The sequence below is a fragment of the Seriola aureovittata genome, chromosome 6, assembly GCF_021018895.1.
Source record: "Seriola aureovittata isolate HTS-2021-v1 ecotype China chromosome 6, ASM2101889v1, whole genome shotgun sequence".
Classification (NCBI taxonomy): domain Eukaryota; kingdom Metazoa; phylum Chordata; class Actinopteri; order Carangiformes; family Carangidae; genus Seriola; species Seriola aureovittata.
Window position 1 is genome coordinate 7,641,138 of NC_079369.1, and position 18,462 is coordinate 7,659,599.

General features: G+C 43.6%; 1 protein-coding gene across 1 annotated transcript in view; it reads right to left on the bottom strand.

Moving 5' to 3' along the window:
* The window catches only part of ncanb (neurocan b), a 149,599-nt gene extending 131,291 nt beyond the window's left edge, over positions 1-18,308 (bottom strand). The window contains exon 1 of the mRNA XM_056378756.1: positions 17,900-18,308. The gene's annotated coding sequence lies outside the window, so the exon portion shown is untranslated. The remainder of the gene's footprint in view (positions 1-17,899) is intronic.
* Between the last annotated feature and the right edge of the window lie 154 nt (positions 18,309-18,462).

The window sequence follows — 18,462 nt, forward strand, 5'->3', positions numbered from 1 at the left end:
TTTGTATTTTACACAACAGGCGGTTGCTCGCAGTATGTCCTTGTGGCTGCCCTTGTAGAAATCTGTAAAGGTTTCCCAGTATACTTGTAATCTGTGTTATTCTCCATTTTGCATGTGGCACATTGAGAGTTTGGGAACTACATGAGCCTGTGAGTGCCCTGTGAGTGGCCTTATCACCTCATTTAATGTAATGAAACAGATTAGTACCTGCAGACTAACACTTGACCAGGGAAAATTAGAGCCAGCGGTAAAGTGCTTATTCATCTCTGCTGAATCCACCTTCAGAAGAAAAGTCAAGAAAAGAATTAAAGCGCTCCAGCCTGAATATAAAGTAATAAAGTGATTTAGTTTATACTTCTGCTTTATTGGAAGCAAATTAACCTGCTTTACAGTGGAGAACAGTGTTACCAGCCTATAAATTTGATCACATTTATTATATTTCACCCCGCTCAAGAGAAGAAGATGAGGAGATGGGGGACTTTAAAATTTTTACTCTGTGAGTTGACTTAATGATTTCAGCATCGCAGAGCCAAAGCAGTTCACTCAGAAATGCTGTTTCTTGCGTGTTTTCCCACTAACATGTCACACCATATGAACACACATACACACCCACAGGTCCCACAGAGAAGTGCGCAGCTGTTGAGTTTCTAATATAAACCAAACTAATAAAACAAAGAATCCTCACTGTTTTAATTGTGCATTACAGTCACCCATTTTTAATACAGCTTTGTGACAAGCTGCCATTTATGTTAAAATGTAACTTGTTCTTCTAATCTTGTTGGATAATAGCTTAATCATTGTTATTGTTGTTCCACAGCATTTGTGCTGGAGTGCAGAGCTATTAGCCCATCATATATCAAGCCCTCAGTGTCACATGTAATGGCTAAGTGTTTTGAACCAACTAGCTCACGGCGGCATGAATCTTCCTGAAGGCTGGTGATAATTCATGACAGTGGCAGCACAGAACTGCCACCTTCAACCACACTGCAGGTAAATCCTGGTTCCACAACAAAGACGATGGAAGCGAAGTGCCCTTTAATTCCCTTTTGCCAGGAATTAATCAGCCCCATTTCTAATTTCTCACCCGGCCGATGTTAATGCCTTTCCCGTGTGATACTCTAAATAAGAGATTAGAAGCCACAAGAGCACGCATACACAAACACGCGCACCATTGAACTGATGACAAACGACGACGCAACGGCTCATTTGAATATCAGAGAGAAAGAGTGTTGGCGTGCCAGAGCAACCTCCTCCAGCCTGTGCAGTAATTGCTAAGCACTAGAACACAAGAGGAGACATGGGGTTTGTGAAGGATCACAGAGAGCACGTTTGAAGATGAGGAAATCAGGTGAGGGAGCTGAGGAGGCTTTGTGACAGAAAGGAAGGAGAGAGAAAAGGAGTAGAAAACAGAAGAAGACAAGGCTATGTAGACTAAAGATGGAGGAGTAGAAGAAGAAAAGATTTAAAAAGTTGATGATTTAGAAGGAGAGGCAGCATGTAAAGTTAAACCACTTTCATCAGGCTGACCTGATAGGACAGAGATGCGGGGCAGTTTGGTCTGACCCTCTGTTACGTGTACGCAACAGCTTTAGCCGAAGAGCCTAGGAGCAGCCGATTTCTCTGGATTGACGCCCTACTGCTTGGATGTTTATAAACCTGCCTGGTCCTCTCCCCCCTTCTCTATCTGCTTTTCTTCATCTAAATATCTTCTGATGCATTATCCTCAAATGGTCTTTATTTTGTTTTATTTTGAAATATATGAGCCATAATGACACATTTGACGGTTACAAAACCATTCATAGGAATGTTCTCTGAATTGCCACCTCTATGGTTAAGTTTAGGTTAAGGTGCAGCAACTGCATCTGCCTGGTTAAGGTTAGGTTATGGTTAAAACAAGACTAACAGTCCATGGGAGCAGCTCTGTGAGACGTTCTTACACACACACAGACACACACACTTACACACACATCAGCAATTGTTTGGTTATAAACCAAAGTCCTGGACAAACTGAAGTTCTGACCTGACCTGCACTAGATAATGAAGTAAAGGATCACCAAAGTAATTATGATTCATCCTATAGGGAACACAAATGTCTGCATCAAACTCCATGGAAATCCATCCAGCATTACACTTATTGGAAACAGGATGTATTTTTTATTAACAGCACTTTGTGTATATCAACAGTTGCATTACCTTCGAGTCTGAAATTTTATCTCTTAAATCTGGCTTCTATGTGGTTCTTCTAGTTTTTGCTGTTCCTTCTTTTTACCTTGATTATTTCTTTCATCCACATTTTTCCTCTCCATCTTTCTTTCCTCTCTCACTCTCCATCCAATTTCCTGCCGTTCCTCCCTCTCTGTGGGAGCACTGATGAGTGTCTTGGCAGAAGTAGACCCAATCGAAGGTCTCACTCCAGGGGCCTGTCAGAATTTCCCTCAATGGCCACACACACACACACACACACACACACACACACACACACACACACACACACACACACACAATCCCATACCTCCGTACTACAGTCAGAATGAGCGGCATGATGAACTAATACTGCATTATTACAGTATCATTACTCATTTCATGAGCATAATTTCATTTGTTTCATTGTTAGTTTTATGTACTGCTTAAATCGTCACAGTCAATACTTTCCTACGCCCTATCTCTCTCTTTCTCTCTCTTCCACTCTTTCCCTCTCTTTTCTCTTTGTGACTCTCTCAGAGACCCTGCAGGTGTCAGCTCTCGGTTCCAACTCAACACTTAATGACTAAATTGGAGCAATTAATTACCCTGATCGGTGATGTTAACCTCCACCTCTTCCACCTGGACTCTTGGCGGTGCAAACAAACCGGCCAATTCATACAGTAGCTTTGTACCCGGCTTGCTATTTTGTCCTCAACACTACAGCAGTCGTCAAAGCACTGCTTCTCCAGACTTCATGAGAAACACTGTGAACCACCCAAATGGAAAGAGTGAGTAAATAAAGAGAGGGATTTCAGATTTGGGTCTGGTATTGAGATGGAGATAAAATGATGAAATATGATTGCCTGATTGCAAAACACTTGGTCAACCTTGAATTTTATAGGCTACAATAACCCCTCTCCTCTCCTCTCCCCTCACCTCCTCTCCTCTCCTCTCCCCTCCTCTCCTCTCCCCTCCTCTCCTCTCCTCTCCTCTCCTCTCCTCTCCTCTCCCCTCACCTCCTCTCCTCTCCCCTCCTCTCCTCTCCTCTCCTCTCCTCTCCTCTCCTCTCCCCTCCTCTCCTCCTCTCTCTCCTCTCCCCTCCTCTCCTCTCCTCTCCTCTCCTCTCCTCTCCTCTCCTCTCCTCTCCTCTCCTCTCCTCCCCTCTCCCCTCCTCTCCTCTCCTCTCCTCCCCTCTCCTCTCCCCTCCCCTCTCCTCTCCTCTCTCCCCTGACCTCTCTCCTGGCTCATTTCCCTTCATGTCTCATGCACCTGCAGCAGTTTGTCAGGCATCTTTGGCTAATTACACATCTCATCTCAACCACACACAGCCACAGGCTCTCAGCTGTCCTCGTGCGTTACCACTGCAGTGGGACTTTACAGTCATGATCTGCAATTCTGACAGAGGAGTCATGCATCGAGTAATCGGTCCCACTACAACAACTAAGGAAAATTACAGACATGGTCTGTAATTTCCTCCAGGAAAAAAAAACTGCTTTTTATATTTCACAAGCAAGGATGGGTTAAACATTGGGGTAATATTTGTGAATATGTGTTTATTGGCGCAACCTGCCCTCTCTCTCTCTGTCTCTCTCTCTCCTTGAGCTCATATCTGGTAACCTGCCGTCGCCCATCAAGCCGTGATGGATGTTGTCCTGTCAGTGCAGCCAACTGTTCAAGCAATGGCTGCCTCTCATCCCTCCATTCCCTACCTTTCCCCAGATGCAGTGCTGCGAGCACAGGGACACATTTGATCTTAATAGCTGCTTCACACATGTTCAATTAATTCCTAAAAAAAAAAAATGAAGATTTTTAGCTCAATTCGTTGACAGACTACCTAGAAATGACTAAATGCAGCTGATGAAACCTTTTGGGTGAACAGCAAAATCTGCCTTTGAATATGTATTTCTACAAATTCATAAAAATGTTTTCTTTCCTCTGTTCTCACTGTTCTGACTCACTGTTTGGTCAATGGTGGCGGGGAAATTGGTTGGAGGTAAAGAGGGAGGTAAAGCCCGAACGAGTGAAGAATGCATTGAGAGGAGGGGAGGGAGGGGCATATTTTCCAACCTGTGGCGTGGATAATGTGTCCTTGATAGCAGTTCAAGCTCAGCACTTTCTGCAGACTCTTCACACACAATAACTTGAGGAGAAAGTGTCGGATCAGCTCACAACATATCATAACAGCATAACAGTTGACAGACAGAGAGACAGAGAATTTTGCCACAATGTCACAGTGTTCAAATGTTGAGACAGAAGTGGAAGTAAAGTGAAAGAAGTGCTTTGTCAACAGGAATGTGCGACACATTAAAGGAATAATTCTGGGATATCTGCTTTCTTGCCAAGAGTTAGATGAGAAAATGGATATCACTCTCATAAATGTCTATTAAATACTGTAAATTATCAAGCAGTTACTTCAGTGCCAGAGAGTAGGCCTTTCTATTAGACACAGGATTTTATTCCTAATTTTACCAGCTATCCAGTTAATGTAAACTCAAACTCCCCTAATCCTATCCTGTTAGGACAATTAATTCCAGTCCTCTCACTTTTCCGGTTGGTGAAGCTGAGAATAAGACTGGACACAGGGGGAAACAGCTAACCTGGCTCTGTCCAAAGGTAAAACAATTCACCGACCATCATCTCTAAAGATCACTAATTATATTTACCTTTGAATAGAGCCAGGCCTTTTCCCCATTTCCAGTCTTTATGCTAAGCTAATCAGCTGCTGGCTGTAGCTTCATATTTAACCAACAGAGAGCAGTATTGACCTTCTTCTCTTTTCGTAATTCTTAACAAGAAAGTTAATTTCCCAAAAAGTTATAAGTTAAATATTCATTTGAGCACATATGAGGTGAATTTGGAGGGCTGTCCTGGACTCTTTTGGGTTTCACTTGACTTCTCCCTAACTTCCTAAATACAACTTGCCGGGCAACATCTTTTTATCTTGCAGATTGTAATTTTAGAATATTAAAAGATAGTCCAGATATGAACAGGACGTTTTCTTCTTCAGAAATATGTTTCTCCTCATGCACTCTGACAGCTACAAGACCTGCTATCACTGGACAAGAGAATAAGGTACAATAACTCTATGTGCTATTGCTTGGGGCAAGAGGAAAACTGCTTCTCTGATGGTTGAAAAATGGTGGAAAAATTGGTTTAAATTGCTGCGGTGCATTATGTCCACAGAAGATCATACAGGTGATTGGCTTAACACACATGATATGGCATCAATGAAATTGAGATTTTTGAAAAAGGAAGGGCAGAGAGACAGATGGGGTTGAGAGGTATTGATATTTTCCTGACACGGTTGTTGCTTAATTCTTTTTTGTTTTACATATTGAGATATTTGTAGGAAATAAGAGCTTTTGTGTGAACTGTCTTGTTCATGTTATGTTAGAGACTCGTGCAAAATTACTCCCTCAGGGTGTAAAAGACACTCAAACAAAGAAACAAGAAGAGGCACACAGTTGCCATGTGTAATGATAAGAGCTCCTTGCATGCTCATTATTTACGTAGGAATTGTATAATTAATGACAACAAACATGAAAGCCCAGAATGCTCCGACAATGAGCCACAGTTGAAGCTAGCTGCAAACCAAGGCCAGATCCAGACCGAGAGAGATTTAAATGTTACCTGAGTGGGGAAAAAAAAAAATCCAGTGAGGCCACAAAATGAGAAAAGCCAGGAAGGGCACTGAAGCATGAGCAGTCCGAAAAACTAACTGGGCTTTGTTATTTTCTACACTACAGGCTAATCAAAGCTGAGAGCCTGGCCACGAACGGCAAGAACGAATCCAAAGCCTTGGTGCTCAAGAAGTGTGCCATTTTATTTACTTATTTATTTTTCTTTCCAGACCCCTTCAGTTACGCTGTTGTTCCCGCGCCTCCTCTCTGAAGGAGGAGGCGTCGGCAAGGCTAATTTAACTCATCAAACAATGTTTACTGAGAGAGGAAAAACAAACACCTGATGCTAATTCAAAACGCACTTTCACGCAGAGGCTGAGCTGAGTGACAGGGAAGGGGGGGGGGGGGGGGGGGTGGAGGCGGATGGGTCGGGAGGGAGCTTTGTTAAGTAAATTATCTGCCGGAAAGTTTAATTGAAAGAAACAGAAGAGGGAGGTGAATGTGGAGCGGTGGATACATGGATGAGTGGAGAAGTGGCGTAGCACGGAGAAGTAAAAGACTATAAAACAACTTTTTACGGAGGGAGACGAACTGACTGAGGATGTTGGAGATCATTCCTTTAAAAAGAAGGGATCCGAAATTCTTTAGACGCAGACTGACGCTGACCCACTGGCAAAATAGATTTCTCCCAAATCCAAATGTTTTTGTCGTTTTGTATCGTGTATTTGTTTTCCTTTCAAACATCTGTGCGGTGCGAGTCCGACGGGAGACATTTATTGCATGTCGCCCACTGTCAGCTCTCTACTGTGTAAAGGCACACAATGGCAAAAAATACTGAAAGAAGAATGAAATTAGAGATGCATAAAGTCTGTCAATATTGTGGACTTATATGTAATCAGCATTTGTCTCAACCCCACACTTAATTACAACTCAAAAATCGAGAAAATCTGTGGATTACACTCTGTATCTGTAAAGACGAATTACATCGAACCCGGTGCGGATATTTGAAACTTCACATTGTGCATCCAATGCAATATCACACTTCCTTCTAAACTTCCTTACAATAAACACACAATGTATTCCACCTGGTCACTACTGCTTGTCAGACAGTGCTTCGTGGTTCTGGACCCTAAATTTCCTTCTATGAGCCATATTTGAAAGAACATACTGGTCCACAGCCATGCCAGTGGCTCTGTGAGGCAGTACTTAGGCACAGCATTGCTGAGATAAATGCTAATATCAGCATGGCAACATGATCATAGGCCCTGTTCAGACCTGGCATTACCATGTGTCCTCACATGCGTCTCGAATGAGCGCGACGGAGATAAAGAGAGAGAGAGTGGGGCAAGGAGAGGCTGAACGAATCAGTGCACTGTGCACAGCTGAGATGAGGTTTGAGTCATTTAAAATAGTAAAATATTTTCCATTCACTATGAAACTGTGGCAGGACTTAGACTGTGGAGGAAGTCAGTTGAGTAGGACGCATTTGCACTTACACTGCTAAAAGAATGTGGCCACATGTAGCCCAGACCACCTCCGAATGTCACCTGAACTTAGAGCTGGCAGGTCTGAACAGGGCCATAGTGACGATGGTAAGCGATGTGTAGCAGCAGCATGTTTACCATGTTCACCATCAAGGCATCATCAAGTTCATCAAGTTATTCGTCTCTAGGGGGAAATGACTGTGTAACCCAATTTCATTACAATCCATCCAACAGTTGTTGAGATATTTCATCTTGGAACCAAACTGATGGACAGACTGACACAGCCATCCAAACAGAAGTGCTGCCAGTGTGTCTAAAAATTGGAATATTTTAGGGTTGTGATCATAATTTTCCCAAAGCAAACCATAAGTATTTTCCAACTTTCTTGGAGTGCCCATTTTTAATCCGTGTCAGTTCAGAATTAAATTCTGTTCCACACACTTGTAACTAACTCAACAGAGTGAACATTTGGCTGATTTATTAATGTTCGTAGAGACTCTTGAAAACTCTACTTAGCATCAAGTCCAATTAAGCTGTTGCATCTAAACCTTGAGAACTGGCAGCTAAAAAGTACTGAAATCAAGAAATCAAGGCTGGAAGACAAAATGCTCCAAAGTTGGCAGTTGTAAGGGCAATGCTATAATTTTTGTCGTTTTGAATGAAAACCTTTGTAGAGATTTGTATAGTAGCTGATACAAATCTTGAATGTTGGACCTTCCAGAAATGTGAAGCAAAGATTTTAAAACTACATCAATATGTTACAAAAAGAGGATAATTGATCTAAAAGAATTCCATCCTGCAGAGCAGTGAAACAGGTTGCTGTGGGGAGGGGAAGTCAGGAAATACATCTACATACTTATAGCCAGCTTCGGGAAATAGTTGGCAGTAACCTAAAGCATACATGATTTGTGGTTAATGGGCTAGCACATTCAGAACTACTGGTCCTTTAAAGAGCAGAGCGGTGAGCTGCATCAACAGAGCTCACTTTCCCCAGCGGAGCCACCTTCTCTGACCTTCTGAATGGTACCGTTCTGCCAAAGAAAAGCAAACACCTCATTTATCTGGTGACCGATGCAAAGAGCAGATGCCACAGGAGGCCTGGGGAGCTGGCAGTCAGATCCGTGGCTGTGACAAGATGAGCAGCCTGAGCTCCTGGCTTTAGGAAAAGGCAATAGCCGCTAGGACATACAACAACACTGGATGGCACGGAGGTGGGCAGTTTAAACAAAGCTCAGCACAGACATAAAACCTGCCAGGTCAGGGGACACATAACACTGAGCGATCAGAGCAAGATCCATCGAAAAAACACCATTTACAACAGCCATTTATAATTGGCACTTACAGTCAAATCGCAATCTTGAGAATTCATTTACAATGCTAATTTCAGTCTGCATTTTAAAAAGTGCTATTAATCCTGAGCAGCTTCTTCAGCAGCAGCAGCAGTGTGGTCTAGGGAGAAACAGCAGCCAATTAAAGCTGTTTGTAGTAATACATAAGAAATGACAAACGCTGTGATTGCTGCGGTGTGTGCTGATGGGTTGTTGAAGACGCTTGGCCTGTCTGAGATCCTGATTAAGGATAAACAGCGCAATCAAGAAGAATGATTGGGGGATTGGCCTCTTAAACGTGCCAAAGTTCAAGTGACCTTGATGCGTTACGTTCAGAGGGACACAAGGGTGGAGGAAGGAGGAGGCAGAAGAGGAAAGAAAGAACGGTCGATTTCCTCGTGTTGAAATGTAATGACGTTTGCAGCGCTATAACAGCACACAAATACATATTCTGTACACAATGCCCAGTGAGGAGAATCTACAGCAATGATCCACTGTGAATCTCCTCTGGCTTTTTTAAATCCACCCCAAATTGCTCTCCTGCTACCTCATCACCAAGAGTGTGTGCAAACTCTGTGGCTATAGGTTGTGCGGCAGCAAAGTGAAGGTGGGTGGTCTAAAGAAATGTTTTCCTAATGAATCACAAGGGAGCTTTTGAAACCAGTGTGCGCTGCAGTGGGGTGTATTTCTTTCTCCATTCCCTCTGAGAACACCTGAAGCACACACAGCTTGACTGCTAATGGCTCAGCGGTAAATCACATCACGCACTGCAGAGCTGACTTGCTATTTGGACCGTTCTCGGGTGCTCATCTCGTGCTGCCACAGCCAAGACAAACAAAAAATACACACATACAGTCAAGCACGAACACTACACACACACTACACACACACACACACACACAAATCCACAGACTACCCACTGAGGTGTGCGCTAAAACATCCACTCCACAGCTTCAGACAGCTTTGACCCTTTAGGAAAAGCTCTGTGAAGCAGCTAATGGCTGCTCGAACATGCTTCCTCTACTGTTGAGCCTCGTGGTTTGACATGTAGAGGAGAGGAGGGAAGAAGAGATGAGTCTCCTCAGCTTTGGAGTGTCTCCCTCTGATCCCCTCTCTGTCAAAACAATGAAGGTCACGCTAAGATGAGGCCCAATTAGGGCTCGGCCTCAAACGCCTGAGGTGCCCGCTGCCCTGACTGCTGAGGAAATCCTTCTGTTTTTCTGTGTTTGGAGTTCGGAGAGGGATTTTTGCATGTGTGGTTGGAGCATGTTCGTGACAAAATCAGCAAGCAAGTGGGCGGTCGCATATTGATAGAGCACACGTCCCAGCGCACATTAAAGCAAAGAAAGGACATCAGTGGAGAGAGGCATTTTACTACAATTACACCTTCAACAAACAAGCGGCTCTGTTTTCTCTGCCGCTCTCCACTGAGCCGACGGGACGCTAATGTAACGGCTGGACTGAGCAAGTAAACACAGATAAGAAGAGTCAGAGTAAAACAATGATTATTCATTAATGACAGTACACACACACACACACACGCTCACAGACACACACACACACACACACACACGCACACACACACGCACACACACACACACACACACAGTTCTCCGTGCGGATGGAGTAACCCCAGACAGTGGTCAGTGATCAACAGCTCAGCAAACAGTCCAGTGCAGAGAAAGCTCCATCACAGACAGCAGTCCCCAATCAATCTGAGCACAGAGCTGGACACTTAGGGATAGCGATGCTCTTGGACGAACCTCTCAATCACACACACACACCAACAAACACACACACACACACACAAATGACGTACAAGCCAAACCACAGGCACTCAGTCAGTAGAGGTGCTCCAGTAACTGTTCTGAGAGCAGTTGCCAAATTTATCAAAGAGGTTTGGGAGCAAACCGGAGGGCTCCAGCACTTCTGCACAAAGGGTAATTATCAGGACAGACAGACACACAGACAACCTCTTTAATTACAGCTGAGGGTGAAAAACCCCCAGAGAAAGTGGACAGAGAAAGGACACAAGGTGAGGTACTTCATCGTGGTTTATTGTTATGAGGGGTCGAGGGAAAAGACAGGGTGAGAGCAGATGTGTGTATGGCAGATTGACACACACATAAACAAAGAAGGGTGCACACACACACACACACACACTCTAACACACACACACTCTAACACACAACACAGGCAGTTGATTAATATCATTCTTGCTTGACTAATGATTGATTGACTGCAGCAACGTCTTTTCATTTTCTGCATTTTCCACGCTATATTTTCTTCTCTATTAATTTTGCAGTGTGACAGTTAATTACAAAAACAGAACTGGTAACCACACGAAGTGTTCATTTTGAATTTGCCAGAGCAGAACTGAAAAGCTACCCTAACCACCGACGGGGAATTCGTCTGCAGAGCTTCTGCACAAAGCCACAAAATGGTAATTGTTTAACAGCGTTGTACATGAAAATCTGCGACCACAAAAAGTGACCTCTGTATTCATGCAGACTATTGGCTGAACTGGTGACTGACTTGGTTTTCCTCCTGATTTGAAAAGCAAACAATTGTGCTTTGATTCTGCTGTTTGCTGTGTTGACAAAATGCAGTAAAAGCAATTTGAATGGAAATTGCACTTTAAAAATACAGTTTACTTGTGAACAATGCAAGAAATGTTGGAAAAATAAATGGCCTCCCTTCCTCAAAAATTGTTGGTCCCTTAACAAAGTCCCACATTAAGCACAGTCCTTGAGCAAAAGTTTCAAACCTCTACCTGCTTACAAACCCACTTGCACATCTGCTAGCCGCCCCAGATCCCAATGACATCTAGCATCAACTCAAATGCCTCAGAGCTTTGAAGGCAGCATGCTTCATAGCTCCATGTAAAAAGCCCTTTGGTGCAGCATTGGCTCTTATTACCACCTGCAGAATGACTAGCGACAGTACTGGTAGAGCATCTGACCTGGGATGAGTCTTACAAATTAGGTATTAAAATCAATTTGATTATGTCTCCAGTTTTTCATTCCGCACCCCGAGGTGGTGCAGAGGGCATGAAGTGAAATATCTGAGAGGAATCAAAGTCTGGTTAGGAGTAGCTAAGATAATGGAATTTTACTGCTGTCTATTGTAGAAAGCCAGAGAAATAGATATTAGATACAATGAGAAATTAATATGTCCGTCAGACAGACAGACATTGGTCTTTTCACTCTCTTTCTGCCTAATTCTGTTCAGCTCAGCACATTTCTGGATTCTACTGACCTGTCCACACACACACACACACACACACACACATGCACGCACGCACACGCACAAGGCCAAAGCACAAGATTTGCTGATATCTCTCAGATGGCTGAACTGACATGGACTATAAATCCAAGTGTCACCTAAAGGCTGAGTTTGGACACAATTGACTAAATCCACCTGGTGGGGGCTGCAGGTTGTCCAGCTGCTGCTGCTCACTCTGCCTGTTTCTCTGTCTACCTGTGTCTGTATAACCGTCTGTCTCTCATTTGTCTGAATCTCTGCTGACAGATTTTTTTTTCTTTTTAAACCCCCGTGAGCGTATGTTTGTTGTTCTTAGTCACGCTAGTGTAATGGCTCTATTGATGGCAATGTCAGTCATTCAATCCATCACTTCATCAAGACTTACCTATCTAAACAACTATTGGATTGATTACTTTGCAATTTTATACAGACTTTCATAGTGACCAGAGGAAGAAGCCTACTGACTTTGGTGATCTCTTGACTTTTTACTCTTGCAATACGATTTTGAATGTTTTTTTTTTTTTTTTTTTTAGTAAAATGTCATCTATTGGATTGATTGTTATGAAAATTAGTACATTAGACATCCAAGGTTGTCAGAAGATGACTCATACTGGATTTTGAACCACTAGAACCTTTCACTAGAAGGTCAAATTTTTCACTGATAAAGTAAAATATGTTTACATGTACAATGAGGATTTCCACAAAATTTGAACAGAAATTCATGGTCCCCAGATGGCAAATCCTGCTGGCTTTGGTGATGCTCTGACTTCTCCTCTAGCATCATCGTGAGGTTGACATTTGTGGTTTTGTGTTAAATGTCTTAACAATTGTTGGAGGGATTGTCATGAATTTTGACACATCCTGTTCCCCTCAGGATGAATTATAATATCATTGGTGATCCCCCTGACTTTTCATTTAGCGTCATCATGAGGTCAAAAATATAATATGTTCAATATTTTGGTTTGTGACCAAATACCTGCAGCTGTACTTAGTACTAAGTAGCCAATGTTCGCAATCCTGGTGATGTTAACACCACAGAGTATCCATGTCAGTGAGTGTCAGCCAGTTGTTGTGTTTTGACATAGCTATCTAAGTGTATATGCATGTCTCTGTCTGTAGGTATCTGTGTGTCTGGCTTTGTACAAAGCAGTGTGATCAAAAACATAAAAACTGAGTGATGTGAAAACATTAAAAGGCAGTATTACCACAAAAATAAAAAACCTTTAAGAAAAATATGATTCATAGCTCTGTGCCTACAGGGAGACAGACGGGAGGATTAGAGAAACCTGTTTCTTCTGGTTGGTATATGGAATGAAAAGCAGAAGTGATTTTTTTTTCACAACAACAAAATGCGCCAACAACAAACCTTTTGAAGCGGCAATATTTTACAGAAATTATGCACTAAGGCATTCTACGCATTATGCTCTTTCAGCATTCAGCATTTGTTTGGATAATACAAAGGAGGGAAAGTCACATTGTGTCTTATTTTGTGTGACTAAAAATTATTAACCAATATCAATAGCAGGAAAAGTCAAATGCTGCACGCACACGCATGCAAATCCTACACACGAACAAAACCATCATGTAAAATAGGAAGTCAGCATGCATGGATCAGCCCGACCTGGGTGCAAGGGATCTGAATAAAATTAATTACACTACTTTCCTATTCTCTCCCATAAATCCCTATGATTGGTTTCGGCAAGCCCAGAGCTAGATCTCTGATTAGCGAGGAGAGCTTTGTAGGCATCACACTGGTGCCCTGGCTTCATAAATAGCCCCGCTGTGTGGAATTCAGGCAGGGTGAGGTAGAGAGAGACAGACAGAAATCACTCTCAGTAACAATGGCTTGTGTTTCTCTTCCTCTACCCACTTGTGTTTCGCTTTTCTCTTGCTGTATTTACGATCTTCCTGCCTGGAAATACACTGGACTATCAGATCCAGGAGTCCTTTGTACCTCTGCAAATCAAAATTGAACACGTAATCACACACAACAAAATGTGCTTCTCCTTTGGGAATCGTGGCACACTAGAATGGAAAACATTGGCCATCTGTAGGCCTCTCAAGCGCTCCCTGTTTACCAGCTCATCAGAGTCTGACAGATACAGCCTGTACAACAATGATGCCTACATTACATACTTGATATCCTTCAGTGACGCATCTTTCAGTCATCCACGGTGTCTGTGAAGATGTGCCCTCTCAAGTTTTTGCTTACCAGGAAAGAAGAACAAGGAGGCAATGCTTCAGGAGCTGTCCGGTGCTGAAACCACATAAAGAGCCCACGGGGAGCTTTTCTTTTCCTGTGGATTCGCTCACACAGGAAAACACTGGCATAATGGTATAATAAACAACCATGTATTATTTGCTGCACCTTCAGGATGTTTTTAGGAGGAGAGTGATAGAGACACAATCCAATTCATATCTACTGACATGCCACCTGACTTTAACAAAGGAGGCATCGCACCCAACTGGTGAGACAAAGGAAAGGCCAGGAGAGGAGAGGTAGCTATGAGGATATCCACCCTCCTCACCCCCTCTAACAATCACTGGAAGATACTTGACTGTGCCCCTGTCATTAATTCAGCAGACAAAAACTGTTACCAGATGTCATTATTTATTTATAGTATTTAATAGGGAAAATGCTTCCTTTGAATAATACATTTGGTGGGAGAGGGGTGCAGAGCTGGGTTTGGGGAGGAGGGGGACAGGGGGGATCTTTGATGAATATTCATGAGCTGCGTCTGGAGGGATTGTGGTAAACTACCTTTTTTTTCTGGCTCTGTGCCTCCTGGGCTTTGTCTTCTCTGCCACTGGCCATGACGGCCCAGCTGCGCTGCTCATTTGCTTGGCTCTAGGTGCGGTGGCGAGCTCAATATGGCTAATGCCAGACTATTATATTATTAGCCAAGGCAAAGCTAACAGCAGCCCACTTAGGCTGTACTCCATCTGTTCTGTGGTGTCAAGTTGGAGGACTGAAAGGATGCGGAGCTGTCAATCAGGCAGATTGACGTCCTCTGGTGAGCAAAGGTACAGCCTTCATTAAGCCGATGAAACGACCCTGTGACTGGGGGAATGAAGGTGCCAAGTGGATCTCAGCCTAAAATATGATTTATGGTCATATGTGCAAGCATAGGTGCTCATAGGCTCCACTGCCACACACAGACCTGAAGCTGAACTGACAATGGACAGCACACACAATCAGGATCATTTATACAAATACAACTGAATATGTGTATAGGCTGCTGTGAGTGTTTCCACTGCTTAATTGGATCAGGGTTATCTAAGTCTGTAAATTAGTCTCTCTCTGCAGGAATCTTCCACCACCCCTCCTACCCCTTCTACCACCATTGCCAAAAACACTACATTAATCTGTACCATACACAGTGAGCCTATAGTTTTGAAGTTTAATCAAAAACATAAATTTTAATAAAAATTTATTTTTCCACTGCAAAGTAACCAGTTATTAGGCCCAACAGGATCACAGCGGATTCATAGCACCACCTCTCCTCCAACTATAGGATTTGTAGCTTGAGGCTCTCAACAGTTAAACAGCCAAACTCAAGCCCCGAGATCCTCTTTGCTGACACTGTGCAGTTGCTTGGCTGATCTCCCTTGTTTCATCCTGTGCCAAGGCGGCTTTGTTTGTTTTAAGAATAGCAGAAGGGTTCATTGTAGGAATATTAATGTCTTACATTTGCAAAACCTCTGTAAAAATTCAGTTTCCCATTCACATGCTTGGACACTACTCAAGTGCAAAATTGAATTCTTGCCCATTCACATCTTCCGCTACAAGTGTCTGCACTAAGCTGAACGCAGCCAGGCAGAAAAGACACATTATTGAAATATGTGACAACACAACCTCATGCAAAGAGCAGATAATACTGTAAGATTCTCCCAGTCTGTTACCTCCCTCACTTTCTTTCATTCCTTTTTCTTTCTCTCATTCTCATCTGTACTCTTGAGGTGTGATGACGACATTTCTGAGCTGCTTTTGGTCTTGACCACAGTTGGAGTGGAGCCACTAAGACGCAATGAACCTCTCTCTAAAAGGAATATTGTTCATCCACTGTAATGCCTCATCACACAGAAAATGTGAAAATGGGGGCAGTGAACTGGCAATGCCACAGAAAGGAACACTTCTTCTGAGAACAATGGCGTTAACAGCAGCGCCTGTGATCCAGTGCAAGAGTCCAAACAGAGCGAAATGACAAGAGAAGAAAGAGACAGGAAGACAAACACAGACACCTTCTACAATATGCATGAGAGTGAAAGAGGCAGAAAGAAGCATAAGGCAGGAGAAGGACTTAAAGAGCAGTTAAATGTGGAGCCAGATCCTATTAGTGCAGCTGGAGAGCTGATGATGACCATAGTTCACTGCAACAATTCAGCAACTGGCAACAGCGGTGATCAACAGACACGCACAGGAGCATATCATACACACAAAGACCTACACATGGCTGCTCAAGCAGTGAGAAGGGAGCATTTGACCTACAGTCAGCCCGAGAATGGAAATGGAGCTTTTGTTTTCTGATATCTGTGTATCTGTGGTGCCGCTCTGCATCAGTTGGGAAACAGTAGCTCCTGACCCATCAGCCAGCCTGTCTGCAGGTAGTGGCTTGGCCTTGCACATAAAGGCTCACTCTGCCAATGCTAAGGCCAAATACAGGATCAAACGTGTGTAACGACAGGCTGTTGAGAGGGATAAAATATCAGAGAAAATGAGTGTGGGATCAATTCTGCCAAGGACTGCTGGTAGACACTGTAGGTAAACTGTCTGAGTGACTGCATGTGTGTTGCGCCCATGCATGTGCAAACACAAGAGACAAGCAGTGAGAGCAAGAAAGACAGACCGACAGAGAGTAAGAGCAAGAGAGAGAGAGATTGGTAACCATTTCAAAAACTGCTAGGTTGAATCTCTGCTTAATTTCCCAGGGGGTCATGAGCAACTCCGCTCCTATTCCTGCTGCTGTTCTTTATCTGACACACTGCCATATACTCATAAAATGAAGACAAACAGACAAAAGTCCAACGTTGTTTTTCTTTCCTTTCTTTTCCACCCTCAACAACATCTCTCACTGAGAGATAGCAGCCATGTTGCAGAAGCTACTTGACTGTGGCAGCAAAGCGCAAGCAGTGCTCGGACCCCCCTCCACTTCCATCAGTTTGTAGCCTTGAGGTGCTGCTGCACGACAGCAAAGTTTCTTCCACCCAAAATAACTGAGAGACCCATTTGGCAGAGTGTAAGTGCCAGCCAAGATAATGTCTCGGGTTTCCCCTCTTTGGTTCGCCGACAGTGCTGACAGCCCTGGCTGCGCTGCCTATCGACTTTCACCCAATCCAATAGCTCCCTCTGTCCCTATCTGGCTCACCTGAAGGCTCGTAGGTGGGGGGAGAAAAGGGTTTTTCGCAACAAGAGGTGGAATGATGGTAATACAGATTCAAATCTTACGGTGTGTCAATTTTTAAGTTACTCAACATAAGTTGCTTCCACAGGGGAAAACAAAAGAGGGAATTTGACTGCACTTCATTTATTACTTGTTAACAGATGCAGCATAAAGGGACTATCATGACATCATGCAAACAGGCAAAAAAAAATGACAAAAGCACAACAGTATACTTAGACAATAATAGATTTGTAAAAGAAAACTACTCCTAGTTCTATAACTCAGGAGAAAGGATGGATTTAGTGACAAGGATTAAATAAATGATTGAAAACAAAGAAACTCAACACTGTTCATTTTGCTGCAAATCACCCACATAAGTATGAAACAGTCTAGAGGGATTATTCATCAATGAATCAAGCTCTTACAATGTAATTCTCATCAAAAGCACATATATTTGTCATTAAACAATGCTGACATCCTCATCTCCAAGTCATTACCGACTGTAGTTAACAAAATCTGTGAAACACCCTTTTTTCTTGTGTGTGTGGGAGGGAAAACAAAAACAGCAAATTGACTTCATCTGCTAATCCTGTAGAGGAATGCCAAAACAAAAACATCCAAAAACAACTCGCCTTCACCTTTCGGATGAAGTGAGGTCCAGTTCACAGGAATGTAGAGCGATGCTGCAGCCTTACAGGAGCGTCGGTCTGATATGGTGCAGGTGGTAGCGCCACTGACGGGGAGCTGGACCATCCAACGACGCGTAAAAGCCCCGCAAGTGATAAGTGAAAGTGAAGCAGTTGTGGGTGTCGGGTGGAGAGGGACAAACCGATGGTGGGGGATAGGGGGGGGGAGGCGGCGGGACTGTGTCGTATTTTGGCTGCAGTGGGTTTCTGTCTCGAGCAAGTGTCCGCTCGCGTCTTCCGGAGACGATCCGAGGAAGCAGCAGTCGCGATGAGTGGATGAGCGCCTGCGAGAGTGGTGCTCACCTCTCCAGCAGCTGAGCGCTACTGAACAAAAGAGTGCTCTGCAGGCTCTCTATTCAAATAGCAGGAGAGGGATCGAGAGGGGGTGCGGGGAGGGGGAGGAGGAAGTTTGCGGGGGTGGGGAGGGGGGGGGGGGTGTCTATGGTCATCCTGAGGTTGACGCCAAGACCAGACGTTCCTGCATCTAACACTACCTTAAACCAAAACTTCACCTA